The sequence below is a fragment of the Pseudorasbora parva genome, chromosome 6, assembly GCF_024679245.1.
Source record: "Pseudorasbora parva isolate DD20220531a chromosome 6, ASM2467924v1, whole genome shotgun sequence".
NCBI classification, from domain to species: domain Eukaryota; kingdom Metazoa; phylum Chordata; class Actinopteri; order Cypriniformes; family Gobionidae; genus Pseudorasbora; species Pseudorasbora parva.
This window is the reverse complement of record NC_090177.1, coordinates 48,328,599-48,351,006: the sequence shown is the minus strand read 5'-3', so window position 1 is coordinate 48,351,006 and position 22,408 is coordinate 48,328,599. Positions and strand designations below refer to the sequence as shown.

Sequence of the window (22,408 nt, the reverse complement as noted above, 5' to 3'; positions counted from 1 at the left end):
TCTGACAAAATTCCAGTGGTGTTGTTGGTTCTTCTATTAGTCACAACAAGTCGCAGTCCCCAAAAAGGGGAAGCACACCGTTCCTGGAGGCACTGCAATACCAGGTCGATGCGTGGAGTGGACGGAGCAAGCCCCGGTTCCGGCTCCATGTGCCAAAAATCAATTTAATATGCAGTCCCCGGATAGGGGACGTATCAGATATTAAACTGATAAGAACAGATACTACACTTGATCTTAGCCAAAAGGCCGAGAAGCGATGACACAATGACGCAGCGGCAGGGGAGCCTGCAAAGGCGACGCCCATCTGGGAAGCGGTGAGGGGGGGAGGGTTGGCAAAGGCCTTACGTCGTAGAGACCTGAAACTTTGAGGGATGGTACTAGCCACTCGCTCTACAACATCACCAAGGCTGGCCCCCCGATGGGCCCGGCACGAAATGGCTCGTAGCTCCCAAACCGCACGCCGCAGAACCAAGTGTCTTATATCATCGGAATCCTTGGCTCGAGCCGAGCGAGACGCATGCCTCGGATTCGAAGGTTGCGCTGGCGAAATTTTCGGGTATTTGGGATTTTGTGAAAAACCTACTTTTGCACACTAGTCCTAGGTCTTTTGCCCGATCTGGCCCAAACCAGTGCAGAAAGATTCTCTGGAGTCTGACTGTCTGTCCAGATCGGAAAAAAAGTGGGAATTTCGATTCAGCTTGGCGGCGGCAGGCCGAAACCTACGGGCTGGGCGAGGCGGGGTCTGCTAGAACGGCTATAGCTCTTGGACGGAACGAGACAATTTCACCCAAGCCGGTACACCCGTGCACGGGCTCAGTCTGGGGTCAGGCGAGAAAGGACGCGGTGAATGGCCACCTAGTGGCGCTTTAAAATGAAAAAGCAACAACATGAGAGCGGCTATAGGCGAACGTATGTCGCGTGCTTTTTCACAGCACGCGCACGAGACAGTCGTACCATACGACAGAAAACCTCCATCCGAACAACTTTGCCTTTGGGACCACTGCTGTCAATCAACTCGTCCGTTGAATATCAAAGTTTGTGGGAAAAACCACATTCGGCAAACCGGTCGCAGGTTTCGACAACCTAGATGAAAACAAACGCAGTTCAGTTCTCTGAACTCTCCGGGTCACTGGCTGACACAGCAGAAAGAGACAGAAACATAACAAAACTGGTGCAACTTCACCCTTTGGGGCAGTGGGCGGCGCCACAAGCGTCAAGAACCGCACGCTTTTTCCCTCCACGCTATCTGCTTTTAACCAGTGTGTACAGGGGAGAGCGCGAACGCAGTCCCCCACTACCATAAATTATGCAGTCGAGATTCCCACATTTGGGGAATTCGCAGGGGTCAGCACAACCGGAGTGCAATGGCCGAGCCTCGCCCTGGGTGAACCACCTTCCTGATCATGGTGTCTCCCCTGCCAGGTAAGTATGAGTTGCCTGGCCTCCAGGCAGAGGCGCCCTATCCCCCTTCGCCATCCTCAAACACGGTGACCTTCCCCTCCCCCAAGAAAAGGAAGGACGGGGCACCTTCCATTGCTTGACTGCTGCGTGCGTGCGTGCGTGACCTTGATTTGAATCAGGTGTCCCTAATCCATCCAACACAAACCCCTGATTCGACTCATCAGCTCGTTGGTAAAGACTCTCAAATAAGAGGGACATCAAAAAACGTGCTGTGACGGTGATGAGTCAGCCGGCCGGCAACCGACGCTTTTGTTCTTCTTTTTTCCCTATGCTCATATGACCGCAGCTTGCTGCTTTCTCTGTGGCACGGTCATCGTTGCGTCACCTCATCGTCATTCTGTATGCGCTTCCTGCGTATTTCTGTATTCTCTGACAAAATTCCAGTGGTGTTGTTGGTTCTTCTATTAGTCACAACAAGTCGCAGTCCCCAAAAAGGGGAAGCACACCGTTCCTGGAGGCACTGCAATACCAGGTCGATGCGTGGAGTGGACGGAGCAAGCCCCGGTTCCGGCTCCATGTGCCAAAAATCAATTTAATATGCAGTCCCCGGATAGGGGACGTATCAGATATTAAACTGATAAGAACAGATACTACACTTGATCTTAGCCAAAAGGCCGAGAAGCGATGACACAATGACGCAGCGGCAGGGGAGCCTGCAAAGGCGACGCCCATCTGGGAAGCGGTGAGGGGGGGAGGGTTGGCAAAGGCCTTACGTCGTAGAGACCTGAAACTTTGAGGGATGGTACTAGCCACTCGCTCTACAACATCACCAAGGCTGGCCCCCCGATGGGCCCGGCACGAAATGGCTCGTAGCTCCCAAACCGCACGCCGCAGAACCAAGTGTCTTATATCATCGGAATCCTTGGCTCGAGCCGAGCGAGACGCATGCCTCGGATTCGAAGGTTGCGCTGGCGAAATTTTCGGGTATTTGGGATTTTGTGAAAAACCTACTTTTGCACACTAGTCCTAGGTCTTTTGCCCGATCTGGCCCAAACCAGTGCAGAAAGATTCTCTGGAGTCTGACTGTCCGTCCAGATCGGAAAAAAAGTGGGAATTTCGATTCAGCTTGGCGGCGGCAGGCCGAAACCTACGGGCTGGGCGAGGCGGGGTCTGCTAGAACGGCTATAGCTCTTGGACGGAACGAGACAATTTCACCCAAGCCGGTACACCCGTGCACGGGCTCAGTCTGGGGTCAGGCGAGAAAGGACGCGGTGAATGGCCACCTAGTGGCGCTTTAAAATGAAAAAGCAACAACATGAGAGCGGCTATAGGCGAACGTATGTCGCGTGCTTTTTCACAGCACGCGCACGAGACAGTCGTACCATACGACAGAAAACCTCCATCCGAACAACTTTGCCTTTGGGACCACTGCTGTCAATCAACTCGTCCGTTGAATATCAAAGTTTGTGGGAAAAACCACATTCGGCAAACCGGTCGCAGGTTTCGACAACCTCGATGAAAACAAACGCAGTTCAGTTCTCTGAACTCTCCGGGTCACTGGCTGACACAGCAGAAAGAGACAGAAACATAACAAAACTGGTGCAACTTCACCCTTTGGGGCAGTGGGCGGCGCCACAAGCGTCAAGAACCGCACGCTTTTTCCCTCCACGCTATCTGCTTTTAACCAGTGTGTACAGGGGAGAGCGCGAACGCAGTCCCCCACTACCATAAATTATGCAGTCGAGATTCCCACATTTGGGGAATTCGCAGGGGTCAGCACAACCGGAGTGCAATGGCCGAGCCTCGCCCTGGGTGAACCACCTTCCTGATCATGGTGTCTCCCCTGCCAGGTAAGTATGAGTTGCCTGGCCTCCAGGCAGAGGCGCCCTATCCCCCTTCGCCATCCTCAAACACGGTGACCTTCCCCTCCCCCAAGAAAAGGAAGGACGGGGCACCTTCCATTGCTTGACTGCTGCGTGCGTGCGTGCGTGACCTTGATTTGAATCAGGTGTCCCTAATCCATCCAACACAAACCCCTGATTCGACTCATCAGCTCGTTGGTAAAGACTCTCAAATAAGAGGGACATCAAAAAACGTGCTGTGACGGTGATGAGTCAGCCGGCCGGCAACCGACGCTTTTGTTCTTCTTTTTTCCCTATGCTCATATGACCGCAGCTTGCTGCTTTCTCTGTGGCACGGTCATCGTTGCGTCACCTCATCGTCATTCTGTATGCGCTTCCTGGGTATTTCTGTATTCTCTGACAAAATTCCAGTGGTGTTGTTGGTTCTTCTATTAGTCACAACAAGTCGCAGTCCCCAAAAAGGGGAAGCACACCGTTCCTGGAGGCACTGCAATACCAGGTCGATGCGTGGAGTGGACGGAGCAAGCCCCGGTTCCGGCTCCATGTGCCAAAAATCAATTTAATATGCAGTCCCCGGATAGGGGACGTATCAGATATTAAACTGATAAGAACAGATACTACACTTGATCTTAGCCAAAAGGCCGAGAAGCGATGACACAATGACGCAGCGGCAGGGGAGCCGGCAAAGGCGACGCCCATCTGGGAAGCGGTGAGGGGGGGAGGGTTGGCAAAGGCCTTACGTCGTAGAGACCTGAAACTTTGAGGGATGGTACTAGCCACTCGCTCTACAACATCACCAAGGCTGGCCCCCCGATGGGCCCGGCACGAAATGGCTCGTAGCTCCCAAACCGCACGCCGCAGAACCAAGTGTCTTATATCATCGGAATCCTTGGCTCGAGCCGAGCGAGACGCATGCCTCGGATTCGAAGGTTGCGCTGGCGAAATTTTCGGGTATTTGGGATTTTGTGAAAAACCTACTTTTGCACACTAGTCCTAGGTCTTTTGCCCGATCTGGCCCAAACCAGTGCAGAAAGATTCTCTGGAGTCTGACTGTCCGTCCAGATCGGAAAAAAAGTGGGAATTTCGATTCAGCTTGGCGGCGGCAGGCCGAAACCTACGGGCTGGGCGAGGCGGGGTCTGCTAGAACGGCTATAGCTCTTGGACGGAACGAGACAATTTCACCCAAGCCGGTACACCCGTGCACGGGCTCAGTCTGGGGTCAGGCGAGAAAGGACGCGGTGAATGGCCACCTAGTGGCGCTTTAAAATGAAAAAGCAACAACATGAGAGCGGCTATAGGCGAACGTATGTCGCGTGCTTTTTCACAGCACGCGCACGAGACAGTCGTACCATACGACAGAAAACCTCCATCCGAACAACTTTGCCTTTGGGACCACTGCTGTCAATCAACTCGTCCGTTGAATATCAAAGTTTGTGGGAAAAACCACATTCGGCAAACCGGTCGCAGGTTTCGACAACCTCGATGAAAACAAACGCAGTTCAGTTCTCTGAACTCTCCGGGTCACTGGCTGACACAGCAGAAAGAGACAGAAACATAACAAAACTGGTGCAACTTCACCCTTTGGGGCAGTGGGCGGCGCCACAAGCGTCAAGAACCGCACGCTTTTTCCCTCCACGCTATCTGCTTTTAACCAGTGTGTACAGGGGAGAGCGCGAACGCAGTCCCCCACTACCATAAATTATGCAGTCGAGATTCCCACATTTGGGGAATTCGCAGGGGTCAGCACAACCGGAGTGCAATGGCCGAGCCTCGCCCTGGGTGAACCACCTTCCTGATCATGGTGTCTCCCCTGCCAGGTAAGTATGAGTTGCCTGGCCTCCAGGCAGAGGCGCCCTATCCCCCTTCGCCATCCTCAAACACGGTGACCTTCCCCTCCCCCAAGAAAAGGAAGGACGGGGCACCTTCCATTGCTTGACTGCTGCGTGCGTGCGTGCGTGACCTTGATTTGAATCAGGTGTCCCTAATCCATCCAACACAAACCCCTGATTCGACTCATCAGCTCGTTGGTAAAGACTCTCAAATAAGAGGGACATCAAAAAACGTGCTGTGACGGTGATGAGTCAGCCGGCCGGCAACCGACGCTTTTGTTCTTCTTTTTTCCCTATGCTCATATGACCGCAGCTTGCTGCTTTCTCTGTGGCACGGTCATCGTTGCGTCACCTCATCGTCATTCTGTATGCGCTTCCTGCGTATTTCTGTATTCTCTGACAAAATTCCAGTGGTGTTGTTGGTTCTTCTATTAGTCACAACAAGTCGCAGTCCCCAAAAAGGGGAAGCACACCGTTCCTGGAGGCACTGCAATACCAGGTCGATGCGTGGAGTGGACGGAGCAAGCCCCGGTTCCGGCTCCATGTGCCAAAAATCAATTTAATATGCAGTCCCCGGATAGGGGACGTATCAGATATTAAACTGATAAGAACAGATACTACACTTGATCTTAGCCAAAAGGCCGAGAAGCGATGACACAATGACGCAGCGGCAGGGGAGCCTGCAAAGGCGACGCCCATCTGGGAAGCGGTGAGGGGGGGAGGGTTGGCAAAGGCCTTACGTCGTAGAGACCTGAAACTTTGAGGGATGGTACTAGCCACTCGCTCTACAACATCACCAAGGCTGGCCCCCCGATGGGCCCGGCACGAAATGGCTCGTAGCTCCCAAACCGCACGCCGCAGAACCAAGTGTCTTATATCATCGGAATCCTTGGCTCGAGCCGAGCGAGACGCATGCCTCGGATTCGAAGGTTGCGCTGGCGAAATTTTCGGGTATTTGGGATTTTGTGAAAAACCTACTTTTGCACACTAGTCCTAGGTCTTTTGCCCGATCTGGCCCAAACCAGTGCAGAAAGATTCTCTGGAGTCTGACTGTCCGTCCAGATCGGAAAAAAAGTGGGAATTTCGATTCAGCTTGGCGGCGGCAGGCCGAAACCTACGGGCTGGGCGAGGCGGGGTCTGCTAGAACGGCTATAGCTCTTGGACGGAACGAGACAATTTCACCCAAGCCGGTACACCCGTGCACGGGCTCAGTCTGGGGTCAGGCGAGAAAGGACGCGGTGAATGGCCACCTAGTGGCGCTTTAAAATGAAAAAGCAACAACATGAGAGCGGCTATAGGCGAACGTATGTCGCGTGCTTTTTCACAGCACGCGCACGAGACAGTCGTACCATACGACAGAAAACCTCCATCCGAACAACTTTGCCTTTGGGACCACTGCTGTCAATCAACTCGTCCGTTGAATATCAAAGTTTGTGGGAAAAACCACATTCGGCAAACCGGTCGCAGGTTTCGACAACCTCGATGAAAACAAACGCAGTTCAGTTCTCTGAACTCTCCGGGTCACTGGCTGACACAGCAGAAAGAGACAGAAACATAACAAAACTGGTGCAACTTCACCCTTTGGGGCAGTGGGCGGCGCCACAAGCGTCAAGAACCGCACGCTTTTTCCCTCCACGCTATCTGCTTTTAACCAGTGTGTACAGGGGAGAGCGCGAACGCAGTCCCCCACTACCATAAATTATGCAGTCGAGATTCCCACATTTGGGGAATTCGCAGGGGTCAGCACAACCGGAGTGCAATGGCCGAGCCTCGCCCTGGGTGAACCACCTTCCTGATCATGGTGTCTCCCCTGCCAGGTAAGTATGAGTTGCCTGGCCTCCAGGCAGAGGCGCCCTATCCCCCTTCGCCATCCTCAAACACGGTGACCTTCCCCTCCCCCAAGAAAAGGAAGGACGGGGCACCTTCCATTGCTTGACTGCTGCGTGCGTGCGTGCGTGACCTTGATTTGAATCAGGTGTCCCTAATCCATCCAACACAAACCCCTGATTCGACTCATCAGCTCGTTGGTAAAGACTCTCAAATAAGAGGGACATCAAAAAACGTGCTGTGACGGTGATGAGTCAGCCGGCCGGCAACCGACGCTTTTGTTCTTCTTTTTTCCCTATGCTCATATGACCGCAGCTTGCTGCTTTCTCTGTGGCACGGTCATCGTTGCGTCACCTCATCGTCATTCTGTATGCGCTTCCTGGGTATTTCTGTATTCTCTGACAAAATTCCAGTGGTGTTGTTGGTTCTTCTATTAGTCACAACAAGTCGCAGTCCCCAAAAAGGGGAAGCACACCGTTCCTGGAGGCACTGCAATACCAGGTCGATGCGTGGAGTGGACGGAGCAAGCCCCGGTTCCGGCTCCATGTGCCAAAAATCAATTTAATATGCAGTCCCCGGATAGGGGACGTATCAGATATTAAACTGATAAGAACAGATACTACACTTGATCTTAGCCAAAAGGCCGAGAAGCGATGACACAATGACGCAGCGACAGGGGAGCCGGCAAAGGCGACGCCCATCTGGGAAGCGGTGAGGGGGGGAGGGTTGGCAAAGGCCTTACGTCGTAGAGACCTGAAACTTTGAGGGATGGTACTAGCCACTCGCTCTACAACATCACCAAGGCTGGCCCCCCGATGGGCCCGGCACGAAATGGCTCGTAGCTCCCAAACCGCACGCCGCAGAACCAAGTGTCTTATATCATCGGAATCCTTGGCTCGAGCCGAGCGAGACGCATGCCTCGGATTCGAAGGTTGCGCTGGCGAAATTTTCGGGTATTTGGGATTTTGTGAAAAACCTACTTTTGCACACTAGTCCTAGGTCTTTTGCCCGATCTGGCCCAAACCAGTGCAGAAAGATTCTCTGGAGTCTGACTGTCCGTCCAGATCGGAAAAAAAGTGGGAATTTCGATTCAGCTTGGCGGCGGCAGGCCGAAACCTACGGGCTGGGCGAGGCGGGGTCTGCTAGAACGGCTATAGCTCTTGGACGGAACGAGACAATTTCACCCAAGCCGGTACACCCGTGCACGGGCTCAGTCTGGGGTCAGGCGAGAAAGGACGCGGTGAATGGCCACCTAGTGGCGCTTTAAAATGAAAAAGCAACAACATGAGAGCGGCTATAGGCGAACGTATGTCGCGTGCTTTTTCACAGCACGCGCACGAGACAGTCGTACCATACGACAGAAAACCTCCATCCGAACAACTTTGCCTTTGGGACCACTGCTGTCAATCAACTCGTCCGTTGAATATCAAAGTTTGTGGGAAAAACCACATTCGGCAAACCGGTCGCAGGTTTCGACAACCTCGATGAAAACAAACGCAGTTCAGTTCTCTGAACTCTCCGGGTCACTGGCTGACACAGCAGAAAGAGACAGAAACATAACAAAACTGGTGCAACTTCACCCTTTGGGGCAGTGGGCGGCGCCACAAGCGTCAAGAACCGCACGCTTTTTCCCTCCACGCTATCTGCTTTTAACCAGTGTGTACAGGGGAGAGCGCGAACGCAGTCCCCCACTACCATAAATTATGCAGTCGAGATTCCCACATTTGGGGAATTCGCAGGGGTCAGCACAACCGGAGTGCAATGGCCGAGCCTCGCCCTGGGTGAACCACCTTCCTGATCATGGTGTCTCCCCTGCCAGGTAAGTATGAGTTGCCTGGCCTCCAGGCAGAGGCGCCCTATCCCCCTTCGCCATCCTCAAACACGGTGACCTTCCCCTCCCCCAAGAAAAGGAAGGACGGGGCACCTTCCATTGCTTGACTGCTGCGTGCGTGCGTGCGTGACCTTGATTTGAATCAGGTGTCCCTAATCCATCCAACACAAACCCCTGATTCGACTCATCAGCTCGTTGGTAAAGACTCTCAAATAAGAGGGACATCAAAAAACGTGCTGTGACGGTGATGAGTCAGCCGGCCGGCAACCGACGCTTTTGTTCTTCTTTTTTCCCTATGCTCATATGACCGCAGCTTGCTGCTTTCTCTGTGGCACGGTCATCGTTGCGTCACCTCATCGTCATTCTGTATGCGCTTCCTGGGTATTTCTGTATTCTCTGACAAAATTCCAGTGGTGTTGTTGGTTCTTCTATTAGTCACAACAAGTCGCAGTCCCCAAAAAGGGGAAGCACACCGTTCCTGGAGGCACTGCAATACCAGGTCGATGCGTGGAGTGGACGGAGCAAGCCCCGGTTCCGGCTCCATGTGCCAAAAATCAATTTAATATGCAGTCCCCGGATAGGGGACGTATCAGATATTAAACTGATAAGAACAGATACTACACTTGATCTTAGCCAAAAGGCCGAGAAGCGATGACACAATGACGCAGCGGCAGGGGAGCCGGCAAAGGCGACGCCCATCTGGGAAGCGGTGAGGGGGGGAGGGTTGGCAAAGGCCTTACGTCGTAGAGACCTGAAACTTTGAGGGATGGTACTAGCCACTCGCTCTACAACATCACCAAGGCTGGCCCCCCGATGGGCCCGGCACGAAATGGCTCGTAGCTCCCAAACCGCACGCCGCAGAACCAAGTGTCTTATATCATCGGAATCCTTGGCTCGAGCCGAGCGAGACGCATGCCTCGGATTCGAAGGTTGCGCTGGCGAAATTTTCGGGTATTTGGGATTTTGTGAAAAACCTACTTTTGCACACTAGTCCTAGGTCTTTTGCCCGATCTGGCCCAAACCAGTGCAGAAAGATTCTCTGGAGTCTGACTGTCCGTCCAGATCGGAAAAAAAGTGGGAATTTCGATTCAGCTTGGCGGCGGCAGGCCGAAACCTACGGGCTGGGCGAGGCGGGGTCTGCTAGAACGGCTATAGCTCTTGGACGGAACGAGACAATTTCACCCAAGCCGGTACACCCGTGCACGGGCTCAGTCTGGGGTCAGGCGAGAAAGGACGCGGTGAATGGCCACCTAGTGGCGCTTTAAAATGAAAAAGCAACAACATGAGAGCGGCTATAGGCGAACGTATGTCGCGTGCTTTTTCACAGCACGCGCACGAGACAGTCGTACCATACGACAGAAAACCTCCATCCGAACAACTTTGCCTTTGGGACCACTGCTGTCAATCAACTCGTCCGTTGAATATCAAAGTTTGTGGGAAAAACCACATTCGGCAAACCGGTCGCAGGTTTCGACAACCTCGATGAAAACAAACGCAGTTCAGTTCTCTGAACTCTCCGGGTCACTGGCTGACACAGCAGAAAGAGACAGAAACATAACAAAACTGGTGCAACTTCACCCTTTGGGGCAGTGGGCGGCGCCACAAGCGTCAAGAACCGCACGCTTTTTCCCTCCACGCTATCTGCTTTTAACCAGTGTGTACAGGGGAGAGCGCGAACGCAGTCCCCCACTACCATAAATTATGCAGTCGAGATTCCCACATTTGGGGAATTCGCAGGGGTCAGCACAACCGGAGTGCAATGGCCGAGCCTCGCCCTGGGTGAACCACCTTCCTGATCATGGTGTCTCCCCTGCCAGGTAAGTATGAGTTGCCTGGCCTCCAGGCAGAGGCGCCCTATCCCCCTTCGCCATCCTCAAACACGGTGACCTTCCCCTCCCCCAAGAAAAGGAAGGCCGGGGCACCTTCCATTGCTTGACTGCTGCGTGCGTGCGTGCGTGACCTTGATTTGAATCAGGTGTCCCTAATCCATCCAACACAAACCCCTGATTCGACTCATCAGCTCGTTGGTAAAGACTCTCAAATAAGAGGGACATCAAAAAACGTGCTGTGACGGTGATGAGTCAGCCGGCCGGCAACCGACGCTTTTGTTCTTCTTTTTTCCCTATGCTCATATGACCGCAGCTTGCTGCTTTCTCTGTGGCACGGTCATCGTTGCGTCACCTCATCGTCATTCTGTATGCGCTTCCTGGGTATTTCTGTATTCTCTGACAAAATTCCAGTGGTGTTGTTGGTTCTTCTATTAGTCACAACAAGTCGCAGTCCCCAAAAAGGGGAAGCACACCGTTCCTGGAGGCACTGCAATACCAGGTCGATGCGTGGAGTGGACGGAGCAAGCCCCGGTTCCGGCTCCATGTGCCAAAAATCAATTTAATATGCAGTCCCCGGATAGGGGACGTATCAGATATTAAACTGATAAGAACAGATACTACACTTGATCTTAGCCAAAAGGCCGAGAAGCGATGACACAATGACGCAGCGACAGGGGAGCCGGCAAAGGCGACGCCCATCTGGGAAGCGGTGAGGGGGGGAGGGTTGGCAAAGGCCTTACGTCGTAGAGACCTGAAACTTTGAGGGATGGTACTAGCCACTCGCTCTACAACATCACCAAGGCTGGCCCCCCGATGGGCCCGGCACGAAATGGCTCGTAGCTCCCAAACCGCACGCCGCAGAACCAAGTGTCTTATATCATCGGAATCCTTGGCTCGAGCCGAGCGAGACGCATGCCTCGGATTCGAAGGTTGCGCTGGCGAAATTTTCGGGTATTTGGGATTTTGTGAAAAACCTACTTTTGCACACTAGTCCTAGGTCTTTTGCCCGATCTGGCCCAAACCAGTGCAGAAAGATTCTCTGGAGTCTGACTGTCCGTCCAGATCGGAAAAAAAGTGGGAATTTCGATTCAGCTTGGCGGCGGCAGGCCGAAACCTACGGGCTGGGCGAGGCGGGGTCTGCTAGAACGGCTATAGCTCTTGGACGGAACGAGACAATTTCACCCAAGCCGGTACACCCGTGCACGGGCTCAGTCTGGGGTCAGGCGAGAAAGGACGCGGTGAATGGCCACCTAGTGGCGCTTTAAAATGAAAAAGCAACAACATGAGAGCGGCTATAGGCGAACGTATGTCGCGTGCTTTTTCACAGCACGCGCACGAGACAGTCGTACCATACGACAGAAAACCTCCATCCGAACAACTTTGCCTTTGGGACCACTGCTGTCAATCAACTCGTCCGTTGAATATCAAAGTTTGTGGGAAAAACCACATTCGGCAAACCGGTCGCAGGTTTCGACAACCTCGATGAAAACAAACGCAGTTCAGTTCTCTGAACTCTCCGGGTCACTGGCTGACACAGCAGAAAGAGACAGAAACATAACAAAACTGGTGCAACTTCACCCTTTGGGGCAGTGGGCGGCGCCACAAGCGTCAAGAACCGCACGCTTTTTCCCTCCACGCTATCTGCTTTTAACCAGTGTGTACAGGGGAGAGCGCGAACGCAGTCCCCCACTACCATAAATTATGCAGTCGAGATTCCCACATTTGGGGAATTCGCAGGGGTCAGCACAACCGGAGTGCAATGGCCGAGCCTCGCCCTGGGTGAACCACCTTCCTGATCATGGTGTCTCCCCTGCCAGGTAAGTATGAGTTGCCTGGCCTCCAGGCAGAGGCGCCCTATCCCCCTTCGCCATCCTCAAACACGGTGACCTTCCCCTCCCCCAAGAAAAGGAAGGACGGGGCACCTTCCATTGCTTGACTGCTGCGTGCGTGCGTGCGTGACCTTGATTTGAATCAGGTGTCCCTAATCCATCCAACACAAACCCCTGATTCGACTCATCAGCTCGTTGGTAAAGACTCTCAAATAAGAGGGACATCAAAAAACGTGCTGTGACGGTGATGAGTCAGCCGGCCGGCAACCGACGCTTTTGTTCTTCTTTTTTCCCTATGCTCATATGACCGCAGCTTGCTGCTTTCTCTGTGGCACGGTCATCGTTGCGTCACCTCATCGTCATTCTGTATGCGCTTCCTGGGTATTTCTGTATTCTCTGACAAAATTCCAGTGGTGTTGTTGGTTCTTCTATTAGTCACAACAAGTCGCAGTCCCCAAAAAGGGGAAGCACACCGTTCCTGGAGGCACTGCAATACCAGGTCGATGCGTGGAGTGGACGGAGCAAGCCCCGGTTCTGGCTCCATGTGCCAAAAATCAATTTAATATGCAGTCCCCGGATAGGGGACGTATCAGATATTAAACTGATAAGAACAGATACTACACTTGATCTTAGCCAAAAGGCCGAGAAGCGATGACACAATGACGCAGCGACAGGGGAGCCGGCAAAGGCGACGCCCATCTGGGAAGCGGTGAGGGGGGGAGGGTTGGCAAAGGCCTTACGTCGTAGAGACCTGAAACTTTGAGGGATGGTACTAGCCACTCGCTCTACAACATCACCAAGGCTGGCCCCCCGATGGGCCCGGCACGAAATGGCTCGTAGCTCCCAAACCGCACGCCGCAGAACCAAGTGTCTTATATCATCGGAATCCTTGGCTCGAGCCGAGCGAGACGCATGCCTCGGATTCGAAGGTTGCGCTGGCGAAATTTTCGGGTATTTGGGATTTTGTGAAAAACCTACTTTTGCACACTAGTCCTAGGTCTTTTGCCCGATCTGGCCCAAACCAGTGCAGAAAGATTCTCTGGAGTCTGACTGTCCGTCCAGATCGGAAAAAAAGTGGGAATTTCGATTCAGCTTGGCGGCGGCAGGCCGAAACCTACGGGCTGGGCGAGGCGGGGTCTGCTAGAACGGCTATAGCTCTTGGACGGAACGAGACAATTTCACCCAAGCCGGTACACCCGTGCACGGGCTCAGTCTGGGGTCAGGCGAGAAAGGACGCGGTGAATGGCCACCTAGTGGCGCTTTAAAATGAAAAAGCAACAACATGAGAGCGGCTATAGGCGAACGTATGTCGCGTGCTTTTTCACAGCACGCGCACGAGACAGTCGTACCATACGACAGAAAACCTCCATCCGAACAACTTTGCCTTTGGGACCACTGCTGTCAATCAACTCGTCCGTTGAATATCAAAGTTTGTGGGAAAAACCACATTCGGCAAACCGGTCGCAGGTTTCGACAACCTCGATGAAAACAAACGCAGTTCAGTTCTCTGAACTCTCCGGGTCACTGGCTGACACAGCAGAAAGAGACAGAAACATAACAAAACTGGTGCAACTTCACCCTTTGGGGCAGTGGGCGGCGCCACAAGCGTCAAGAACCGCACGCTTTTTCCCTCCACGCTATCTGCTTTTAACCAGTGTGTACAGGGGAGAGCGCGAACGCAGTCCCCCACTACCATAAATTATGCAGTCGAGATTCCCACATTTGGGGAATTCGCAGGGGTCAGCACAACCGGAGTGCAATGGCCGAGCCTCGCCCTGGGTGAACCACCTTCCTGATCATGGTGTCTCCCCTGCCAGGTAAGTATGAGTTGCCTGGCCTCCAGGCAGAGGCGCCCTATCCCCCTTCGCCATCCTCAAACACGGTGACCTTCCCCTCCCCCAAGAAAAGGAAGGACGGGGCACCTTCCATTGCTTGACTGCTGCGTGCGTGCGTGCGTGACCTTGATTTGAATCAGGTGTCCCTAATCCATCCAACACAAACCCCTGATTCGACTCATCAGCTCGTTGGTAAAGACTCTCAAATAAGAGGGACATCAAAAAACGTGCTGTGACGGTGATGAGTCAGCCGGCCGGCAACCGACGCTTTTGTTCTTCTTTTTTCCCTATGCTCATATGACCGCAGCTTGCTGCTTTCTCTGTGGCACGGTCATCGTTGCGTCACCTCATCGTCATTCTGTATGCGCTTCCTGGGTATTTCTGTATTCTCTGACAAAATTCCAGTGGTGTTGTTGGTTCTTCTATTAGTCACAACAAGTCGCAGTCCCCAAAAAGGGGAAGCACACCGTTCCTGGAGGCACTGCAATACCAGGTCGATGCGTGGAGTGGACGGAGCAAGCCCCGGTTCTGGCTCCATGTGCCAAAAATCAATTTAATATGCAGTCCCCGGATAGGGGACGTATCAGATATTAAACTGATAAGAACAGATACTACACTTGATCTTAGCCAAAAGGCCGAGAAGCGATGACACAATGACGCAGCGACAGGGGAGCCGGCAAAGGCGACGCCCATCTGGGAAGCGGTGAGGGGGGGAGGGTTGGCAAAGGCCTTACGTCGTAGAGACCTGAAACTTTGAGGGATGGTACTAGCCACTCGCTCTACAACATCACCAAGGCTGGCCCCCCGATGGGCCCGGCACGAAATGGCTCGTAGCTCCCAAACCGCACGCCGCAGAACCAAGTGTCTTATATCATCGGAATCCTTGGCTCGAGCCGAGCGAGACGCATGCCTCGGATTCGAAGGTTGCGCTGGCGAAATTTTCGGGTATTTGGGATTTTGTGAAAAACCTACTTTTGCACACTAGTCCTAGGTCTTTTGCCCGATCTGGCCCAAACCAGTGCAGAAAGATTCTCTGGAGTCTGACTGTCCGTCCAGATCGGAAAAAAAGTGGGAATTTCGATTCAGCTTGGCGGCGGCAGGCCGAAACCTACGGGCTGGGCGAGGCGGGGTCTGCTAGAACGGCTATAGCTCTTGGACGGAACGAGACAATTTCACCCAAGCCGGTACACCCGTGCACGGGCTCAGTCTGGGGTCAGGCGAGAAAGGACGCGGTGAATGGCCACCTAGTGGCGCTTTAAAATGAAAAAGCAACAACATGAGAGCGGCTATAGGCGAACGTATGTCGCGTGCTTTTTCACAGCACGCGCACGAGACAGTCGTACCATACGACAGAAAACCTCCATCCGAACAACTTTGCCTTTGGGACCACTGCTGTCAATCAACTCGTCCGTTGAATATCAAAGTTTGTGGGAAAAACCACATTCGGCAAACCGGTCGCAGGTTTCGACAACCTCGATGAAAACAAACGCAGTTCAGTTCTCTGAACTCTCCGGGTCACTGGCTGACACAGCAGAAAGAGACAGAAACATAACAAAACTGGTGCAACTTCACCCTTTGGGGCAGTGGGCGGCGCCACAAGCGTCAAGAACCGCACGCTTTTTCCCTCCACGCTATCTGCTTTTAACCAGTGTGTACAGGGGAGAGCGCGAACGCAGTCCCCCACTACCATAAATTATGCAGTCGAGATTCCCACATTTGGGGAATTCGCAGGGGTCAGCACAACCGGAGTGCAATGGCCGAGCCTCGCCCTGGGTGAACCACCTTCCTGATCATGGTGTCTCCCCTGCCAGGTAAGTATGAGTTGCCTGGCCTCCAGGCAGAGGCGCCCTATCCCCCTTCGCCATCCTCAAACACGGTGACCTTCCCCTCCCCCAAGAAAAGGAAGGACGGGGCACCTTCCATTGCTTGACTGCTGCGTGCGTGCGTGCGTGACCTTGATTTGAATCAGGTGTCCCTAATCCATCCAACACAAACCCCTGATTCGACTCATCAGCTCGTTGGTAAAGACTCTCAAATAAGAGGGACATCAAAAAACGTGCTGTGACGGTGATGAGTCAGCCGGCCGGCAACCGACGCTTTTGTTCTTCTTTTTTCCCTATGCTCATATGACCGCAGCTTGCTGCTTTCTCTGTGGCACGGTCATCGTTGCGTCACCTCATCGTCATTCTGTATGCGCTTCCTGGGTATTTCTGTATTCTCTGACAAAATTCCAGTGGTGTTGTTGGTTCTTCTATTAGTCACAACAAGTCGCAGTCCCCAAAAAGGGGAAGCACACCGTTCCTGGAGGCACTGCAATACCAGGTCGATGCGTGGAGTGGACGGAGCAAGCCCCGGTTCTGGCTCCATGTGCCAAAAATCAATTTAATATGCAGTCCCCGGATAGGGGACGTATCAGATATTAAACTGATAAGAACAGATACTACACTTGATCTTAGCCAAAAGGCCGAGAAGCGATGACACAATGACGCAGCGACAGGGGAGCCGGCAAAGGCGACGCCCATCTGGGAAGCGGTGAGGGGGGGAGGGTTGGCAAAGGCCTTACGTCGTAGAGACCTGAAACTTTGAGGGATGGTACTAGCCACTCGCTCTACAACATCACCAAGGCTGGCCCCCCGATGGGCCCGGCACGAAATGGCTCGTAGCTCCCAAACCGCACGCCGCAGAACCAAGTGTCTTATATCATCGGAATCCTTGGCTCGAGCCGAGCGAGACGCATGCCTCGGATTCGAAGGTTGCGCTGGCGAAATTTTCGGGTATTTGGGATTTTGTGAAAAACCTACTTTTGCACACTAGTCCTAGGTCTTTTGCCCGATCTGGCCCAAACCAGTGCAGAAAGATTCTCTGGAGTCTGACTGTCCGTCCAGATCGGAAAAAAAGTGGGAATTTCGATTCAGCTTGGCGGCGGCAGGCCGAAACCTACGGGCTGGGCGAGGCGGGGTCTGCTAGAACGGCTATAGCTCTTGGACGGAACGAGACAATTTCACCCAAGCCGGTACACCCGTGCACGGGCTCAGTCTGGGGTCAGGCGAGAAAGGACGCGGTGAATGGCCACCTAGTGGCGCTTTAAAATGAAAAAGCAACAACATGAGAGCGGCTATAGGCGAACGTATGTCGCGTGCTTTTTCACAGCACGCGCACGAGACAGTCGTACCATACGACAGAAAACCTCCATCCGAACAACTTTGCCTTTGGGACCACTGCTGTCAATCAACTCGTCCGTTGAATATCAAAGTTTGTGGGAAAAACCACATTCGGCAAACCGGTCGCAGGTTTCGACAACCTCGATGAAAACAAACGCAGTTCAGTTCTCTGAACTCTCCGGGTCACTGGCTGACACAGCAGAAAGAGACAGAAACATAACAAAACTGGTGCAACTTCACCCTTTGGGGCAGTGGGCGGCGCCACAAGCGTCAAGAACCGCACGCTTTTTCCCTCCACGCTATCTGCTTTTAACCAGTGTGTACAGGGGAGAGCGCGAACGCAGTCCCCCACTACCATAAATTATGCAGTCGAGATTCCCACATTTGGGGAATTCGCAGGGGTCAGCACAACCGGAGTGCAATGGCCGAGCCTCGCCCTGGGTGAACCACCTTCCTGATCATGGTGTCTCCCCTGCCAGGTAAGTATGAGTTGCCTGGCCTCCAGGCAGAGGCGCCCTATCCCCCTTCGCCATCCTCAAACACGGTGACCTTCCCCTCCCCCAAGAAAAGGAAGGACGGGGCACCTTCCATTGCTTGACTGCTGCGTGCGTGCGTGCGTGACCTTGATTTGAATCAGGTGTCCCTAATCCATCCAACACAAACCCCTGATTCGACTCATCAGCTCGTTGGTAAAGACTCTCAAATAAGAGGGACATCAAAAAACGTGCTGTGACGGTGATGAGTCAGCCGGCCGGCAACCGACGCTTTTGTTCTTCTTTTTTCCCTATGCTCATATGACCGCAGCTTGCTGCTTTCTCTGTGGCACGGTCATCGTTGCGTCACCTCATCGTCATTCTGTATGCGCTTCCTGGGTATTTCTGTATTCTCTGACAAAATTCCAGTGGTGTTGTTGGTTCTTCTATTAGTCACAACAAGTCGCAGTCCCCAAAAAGGGGAAGCACACCGTTCCTGGAGGCACTGCAATACCAGGTCGATGCGTGGAGTGGACGGAGCAAGCCCCGGTTCCGGCTCCATGTGCCAAAAATCAATTTAATATGCAGTCCCCGGATAGGGGACGTATCAGATATTAAACTGATAAGACCAGATACTACACTTGATCTTAGCCAAAAGGCCGAGAAGCGATGACACAATGACGCAGCGGCAGGGGAGCCTGCAAAGGCGACGCCCATCTGGGAAGCGGTGAGGGGGGGAGGGTTGGCAAAGGCCTTACGTCGTAGAGACCTGAAACTTTGAGGGATGGTACTAGCCACTCGCTCTACAACATCACCAAGGCTGGCCCCCCGATGGGCCCGGCACGAAATGGCTCGTAGCTCCCAAACCGCACGCCGCAGAACCAAGTGTCTTATATCATCGGAATCCTTGGCTCGAGCCGAGCGAGACGCATGCCTCGGATTCGAAGGTTGCGCTGGCGAAATTTTCGGGTATTTGGGATTTTGTGAAAAACCTACTTTTGCACACTAGTCCTAGGTCTTTTGCCCGATCTGGCCCAAACCAGTGCAGAAAGATTCTCTGGAGTCTGACTGTCCGTCCAGATCGGAAAAAAAGTGGGAATTTCGATTCAGCTTGGCGGCGGCAGGCCGAAACCTACGGGCTGGGCGAGGCGGGGTCTGCTAGAACGGCTATAGCTCTTGGACGGAACGAGACAATTTCACCCAAGCCGGTACACCCGTGCACGGGCTCAGTCTGGGGTCAGGCGAGAAAGGACGCGGTGAATGGCCACCTAGTGGCGCTTTAAAATGAAAAAGCAACAACATGAGAGCGGCTATAGGCGAACGTATGTCGCGTGCTTTTTCACAGCACGCGCACGAGACAGTCGTACCATACGACAGAAAACCTCCATCCGAACAACTTTGCCTTTGGGACCACTGCTGTCAATCAACTCGTCCGTTGAATATCAAAGTTTGTGGGAAAAACCACATTCGGCAAACCGGTCGCAGGTTTCGACAACCTCGATGAAAACAAACGCAGTTCAGTTCTCTGAACTCTCCGGGTCACTGGCTGACACAGCAGAAAGAGACAGAAACATAACAAAACTGGTGCAACTTCACCCTTTGGGGCAGTGGGCGGCGCCACAAGCGTCAAGAACCGCACGCTTTTTCCCTCCACGCTATCTGCTTTTAACCAGTGTGTACAGGGGAGAGCGCGAACGCAGTCCCCCACTACCATAAATTATGCAGTCGAGATTCCCACATTTGGGGAATTCGCAGGGGTCAGCACAACCGGAGTGCAATGGCCGAGCCTCGCCCTGGGTGAACCACCTTCCTGATCATGGTGTCTCCCCTGCCAGGTAAGTATGAGTTGCCTGGCCTCCAGGCAGAGGCGCCCTATCCCCCTTCGCCATCCTCAAACACGGTGACCTTCCCCTCCCCCAAGAAAAGGAAGGCCGGGGCACCTTCCATTGCTTGACTGCTGCGTGCGTGCGTGCGTGACCTTGATTTGAATCAGGTGTCCCTAATCCATCCAACACAAACCCCTGATTCGACTCATCAGCTCGTTGGTAAAGACTCTCAAATAAGAGGGACATCAAAAAACGTGCTGTGACGGTGATGAGTCAGCCGGCCGGCAACCGACGCTTTTGTTCTTCTTTTTTCCCTATGCTCATATGACCGCAGCTTGCTGCTTTCTCTGTGGCACGGTCATCGTTGCGTCACCTCATCGTCATTCTGTATGCGCTTCCTGGGTATTTCTGTATTCTCTGACAAAATTCCAGTGGTGTTGTTGGTTCTTCTATTAGTCACAACAAGTCGCAGTCCCCAAAAAGGGGAAGCACACCGTTCCTGGAGGCACTGCAATACCAGGTCGATGCGTGGAGTGGACGGAGCAAGCCCCGGTTCTGGCTCCATGTGCCAAAAATCAATTTAATATGCAGTCCCCGGATAGGGGACGTATCAGATATTAAACTGATAAGAACAGATACTACACTTGATCTTAGCCAAAAGGCCGAGAAGCGATGACACAATGACGCAGCGGCAGGGGAGCCGGCAAAGGCGACGCCCATCTGGGAAGCGGTGAGGGGGGGAGGGTTGGCAAAGGCCTTACGTCGTAGAGACCTGAAACTTTGAGGGATGGTACTAGCCACTCGCTCTACAACATCACCAAGGCTGGCCCCCCGATGGGCCCGGCACGAAATGGCTCGTAGCTCCCAAACCGCACGCCGCAGAACCAAGTGTCTTATATCATCGGAATCCTTGGCTCGAGCCGAGCGAGACGCATGCCTCGGATTCGAAGGTTGCGCTGGCGAAATTTTCGGGTATTTGGGATTTTGTGAAAAACCTACTTTTGCACACTAGTCCTAGGTCTTTTGCCCGATCTGGCCCAAACCAGTGCAGAAAGATTCTCTGGAGTCTGACTGTCCGTCCAGATCGGAAAAAAAGTGGGAATTTCGATTCAGCTTGGCGGCGGCAGGCCGAAACCTACGGGCTGGGCGAGGCGGGGTCTGCTAGAACGGCTATAGCTCTTGGACGGAACGAGACAATTTCACCCAAGCCGGTACACCCGTGCACGGGCTCAGTCTGGGGTCAGGCGAGAAAGGACGCGGTGAATGGCCACCTAGTGGCGCTTTAAAATGAAAAAGCAACAACATGAGAGCGGCTATAGGCGAACGTATGTCGCGTGCTTTTTCACAGCACGCGCACGAGACAGTCGTACCATACGACAGAAAACCTCCATCCGAACAACTTTGCCTTTGGGACCACTGCTGTCAATCAACTCGTCCGTTGAATATCAAAGTTTGTGGGAAAAACCACATTCGGCAAACCGGTCGCAGGTTTCGACAACCTCGATGAAAACAAACGCAGTTCAGTTCTCTGAACTCTCCGGGTCACTGGCTGACACAGCAGAAAGAGACAGAAACATAACAAAACTGGTGCAACTTCACCCTTTGGGGCAGTGGGCGGCGCCACAAGCGTCAAGAACCGCACGCTTTTTCCCTCCACGCTATCTGCTTTTAACCAGTGTGTACAGGGGAGAGCGCGAACGCAGTCCCCCACTACCATAAATTATGCAGTCGAGATTCCCACATTTGGGGAATTCGCAGGGGTCAGCACAACCGGAGTGCAATGGCCGAGCCTCGCCCTGGGTGAACCACCTTCCTGATCATGGTGTCTCCCCTGCCAGGTAAGTATGAGTTGCCTGGCCTCCAGGCAGAGGCGCCCTATCCCCCTTCGCCATCCTCAAACACGGTGACCTTCCCCTCCCCCAAGAAAAGGAAGGACGGGGCACCTTCCATTGCTTGACTGCTGCGTGCGTGCGTGCGTGACCTTGATTTGAATCAGGTGTCCCTAATCCATCCAACACAAACCCCTGATTCGACTCATCAGCTCGTTGGTAAAGACTCTCAAATAAGAGGGACATCAAAAAACGTGCTGTGACGGTGATGAGTCAGCCGGCCGGCAACCGACGCTTTTGTTCTTCTTTTTTCCCTATGCTCATATGACCGCAGCTTGCTGCTTTCTCTGTGGCACGGTCATCGTTGCGTCACCTCATCGTCATTCTGTATGCGCTTCCTGCGTATTTCTGTATTCTCTGACAAAATTCCAGTGGTGTTGTTGGTTCTTCTATTAGTCACAACAAGTCGCAGTCCCCAAAAAGGGGAAGCACACCGTTCCTGGAGGCACTGCAATACCAGGTCGATGCGTGGAGTGGACGGAGCAAGCCCCGGTTCCGGCTCCATGTGCCAAAAATCAATTTAATATGCAGTCCCCGGATAGGGGACGTATCAGATATTAAACTGATAAGACCAGATACTACACTTGATCTTAGCCAAAAGGCCGAGAAGCGATGACACAATGACGCAGCGGCAGGGGAGCCTGCAAAGGCGACGCCCATCTGGGAAGCGGTGAGGGGGGGAGGGTTGGCAAAGGCCTTACGTCGTAGAGACCTGAAACTTTGAGGGATGGTACTAGCCACTCGCTCTACAACATCACCAAGGCTGGCCCCCCGATGGGCCCGGCACGAAATGGCTCGTAGCTCCCAAACCGCACG

General features: G+C 53.3%; 25 non-coding genes across 25 annotated transcripts; all 25 read right to left on the bottom strand.

The window, feature by feature from the left end:
• Positions 1-67: 67 nt before the first annotated feature.
• On the bottom strand, positions 68-258 carry LOC137079926 (U2 spliceosomal RNA). The gene has a single exon (XR_010905854.1). It is a non-coding gene; the product is annotated as a U2 spliceosomal RNA (small nuclear RNA).
• Positions 259-1,266: 1,008 nt separating this feature from the next.
• LOC137080433 (U1 spliceosomal RNA) lies at positions 1,267-1,430 on the bottom strand. Its single transcript, XR_010906285.1, has one exon. It is a non-coding gene; the product is annotated as a U1 spliceosomal RNA (small nuclear RNA).
• A 466-nt stretch (positions 1,431-1,896) lies between these two features.
• Positions 1,897-2,087, bottom strand: LOC137079925 (U2 spliceosomal RNA). Its single transcript, XR_010905853.1, has one exon. It is a non-coding gene; the product is annotated as a U2 spliceosomal RNA (small nuclear RNA).
• A 1,008-nt stretch (positions 2,088-3,095) lies between these two features.
• LOC137080432 (U1 spliceosomal RNA) lies at positions 3,096-3,259 on the bottom strand. The gene has a single exon (XR_010906284.1). It is a non-coding gene; the product is annotated as a U1 spliceosomal RNA (small nuclear RNA).
• Positions 3,260-3,725: 466 nt separating this feature from the next.
• On the bottom strand, positions 3,726-3,916 carry LOC137079924 (U2 spliceosomal RNA). The gene has a single exon (XR_010905852.1). It is a non-coding gene; the product is annotated as a U2 spliceosomal RNA (small nuclear RNA).
• Positions 3,917-4,924: 1,008 nt separating this feature from the next.
• Positions 4,925-5,088, bottom strand: LOC137080431 (U1 spliceosomal RNA). Its single transcript, XR_010906283.1, has one exon. It is a non-coding gene; the product is annotated as a U1 spliceosomal RNA (small nuclear RNA).
• Positions 5,089-5,554: 466 nt separating this feature from the next.
• LOC137079923 (U2 spliceosomal RNA) lies at positions 5,555-5,745 on the bottom strand. Its single transcript, XR_010905851.1, has one exon. It is a non-coding gene; the product is annotated as a U2 spliceosomal RNA (small nuclear RNA).
• Positions 5,746-6,753: 1,008 nt separating this feature from the next.
• Positions 6,754-6,917, bottom strand: LOC137080430 (U1 spliceosomal RNA). Its single transcript, XR_010906282.1, has one exon. It is a non-coding gene; the product is annotated as a U1 spliceosomal RNA (small nuclear RNA).
• Positions 6,918-7,383: 466 nt separating this feature from the next.
• LOC137079922 (U2 spliceosomal RNA) lies at positions 7,384-7,574 on the bottom strand. The gene has a single exon (XR_010905850.1). It is a non-coding gene; the product is annotated as a U2 spliceosomal RNA (small nuclear RNA).
• Positions 7,575-8,582: 1,008 nt separating this feature from the next.
• On the bottom strand, positions 8,583-8,746 carry LOC137080429 (U1 spliceosomal RNA). The gene has a single exon (XR_010906281.1). It is a non-coding gene; the product is annotated as a U1 spliceosomal RNA (small nuclear RNA).
• A 466-nt stretch (positions 8,747-9,212) lies between these two features.
• Positions 9,213-9,403, bottom strand: LOC137079921 (U2 spliceosomal RNA). The gene has a single exon (XR_010905849.1). It is a non-coding gene; the product is annotated as a U2 spliceosomal RNA (small nuclear RNA).
• Positions 9,404-10,411: 1,008 nt separating this feature from the next.
• Positions 10,412-10,575, bottom strand: LOC137080427 (U1 spliceosomal RNA). Its single transcript, XR_010906279.1, has one exon. It is a non-coding gene; the product is annotated as a U1 spliceosomal RNA (small nuclear RNA).
• Positions 10,576-11,041: 466 nt separating this feature from the next.
• LOC137079920 (U2 spliceosomal RNA) lies at positions 11,042-11,232 on the bottom strand. The gene has a single exon (XR_010905848.1). It is a non-coding gene; the product is annotated as a U2 spliceosomal RNA (small nuclear RNA).
• Positions 11,233-12,240: 1,008 nt separating this feature from the next.
• LOC137080426 (U1 spliceosomal RNA) lies at positions 12,241-12,404 on the bottom strand. Its single transcript, XR_010906278.1, has one exon. It is a non-coding gene; the product is annotated as a U1 spliceosomal RNA (small nuclear RNA).
• A 466-nt stretch (positions 12,405-12,870) lies between these two features.
• Positions 12,871-13,061, bottom strand: LOC137080041 (U2 spliceosomal RNA). Its single transcript, XR_010905962.1, has one exon. It is a non-coding gene; the product is annotated as a U2 spliceosomal RNA (small nuclear RNA).
• A 1,008-nt stretch (positions 13,062-14,069) lies between these two features.
• LOC137080425 (U1 spliceosomal RNA) lies at positions 14,070-14,233 on the bottom strand. The gene has a single exon (XR_010906277.1). It is a non-coding gene; the product is annotated as a U1 spliceosomal RNA (small nuclear RNA).
• A 466-nt stretch (positions 14,234-14,699) lies between these two features.
• On the bottom strand, positions 14,700-14,890 carry LOC137080040 (U2 spliceosomal RNA). The gene has a single exon (XR_010905961.1). It is a non-coding gene; the product is annotated as a U2 spliceosomal RNA (small nuclear RNA).
• Positions 14,891-15,898: 1,008 nt separating this feature from the next.
• On the bottom strand, positions 15,899-16,062 carry LOC137080424 (U1 spliceosomal RNA). The gene has a single exon (XR_010906276.1). It is a non-coding gene; the product is annotated as a U1 spliceosomal RNA (small nuclear RNA).
• A 466-nt stretch (positions 16,063-16,528) lies between these two features.
• Positions 16,529-16,719, bottom strand: LOC137080039 (U2 spliceosomal RNA). Its single transcript, XR_010905960.1, has one exon. It is a non-coding gene; the product is annotated as a U2 spliceosomal RNA (small nuclear RNA).
• Positions 16,720-17,727: 1,008 nt separating this feature from the next.
• On the bottom strand, positions 17,728-17,891 carry LOC137080423 (U1 spliceosomal RNA). The gene has a single exon (XR_010906275.1). It is a non-coding gene; the product is annotated as a U1 spliceosomal RNA (small nuclear RNA).
• A 466-nt stretch (positions 17,892-18,357) lies between these two features.
• Positions 18,358-18,548, bottom strand: LOC137080061 (U2 spliceosomal RNA). The gene has a single exon (XR_010905980.1). It is a non-coding gene; the product is annotated as a U2 spliceosomal RNA (small nuclear RNA).
• A 1,008-nt stretch (positions 18,549-19,556) lies between these two features.
• On the bottom strand, positions 19,557-19,720 carry LOC137080422 (U1 spliceosomal RNA). Its single transcript, XR_010906274.1, has one exon. It is a non-coding gene; the product is annotated as a U1 spliceosomal RNA (small nuclear RNA).
• A 466-nt stretch (positions 19,721-20,186) lies between these two features.
• Positions 20,187-20,377, bottom strand: LOC137080038 (U2 spliceosomal RNA). Its single transcript, XR_010905959.1, has one exon. It is a non-coding gene; the product is annotated as a U2 spliceosomal RNA (small nuclear RNA).
• A 1,008-nt stretch (positions 20,378-21,385) lies between these two features.
• On the bottom strand, positions 21,386-21,549 carry LOC137080421 (U1 spliceosomal RNA). Its single transcript, XR_010906273.1, has one exon. It is a non-coding gene; the product is annotated as a U1 spliceosomal RNA (small nuclear RNA).
• Positions 21,550-22,015: 466 nt separating this feature from the next.
• On the bottom strand, positions 22,016-22,206 carry LOC137080059 (U2 spliceosomal RNA). Its single transcript, XR_010905979.1, has one exon. It is a non-coding gene; the product is annotated as a U2 spliceosomal RNA (small nuclear RNA).
• Positions 22,207-22,408: the final 202 nt, after the last annotated feature.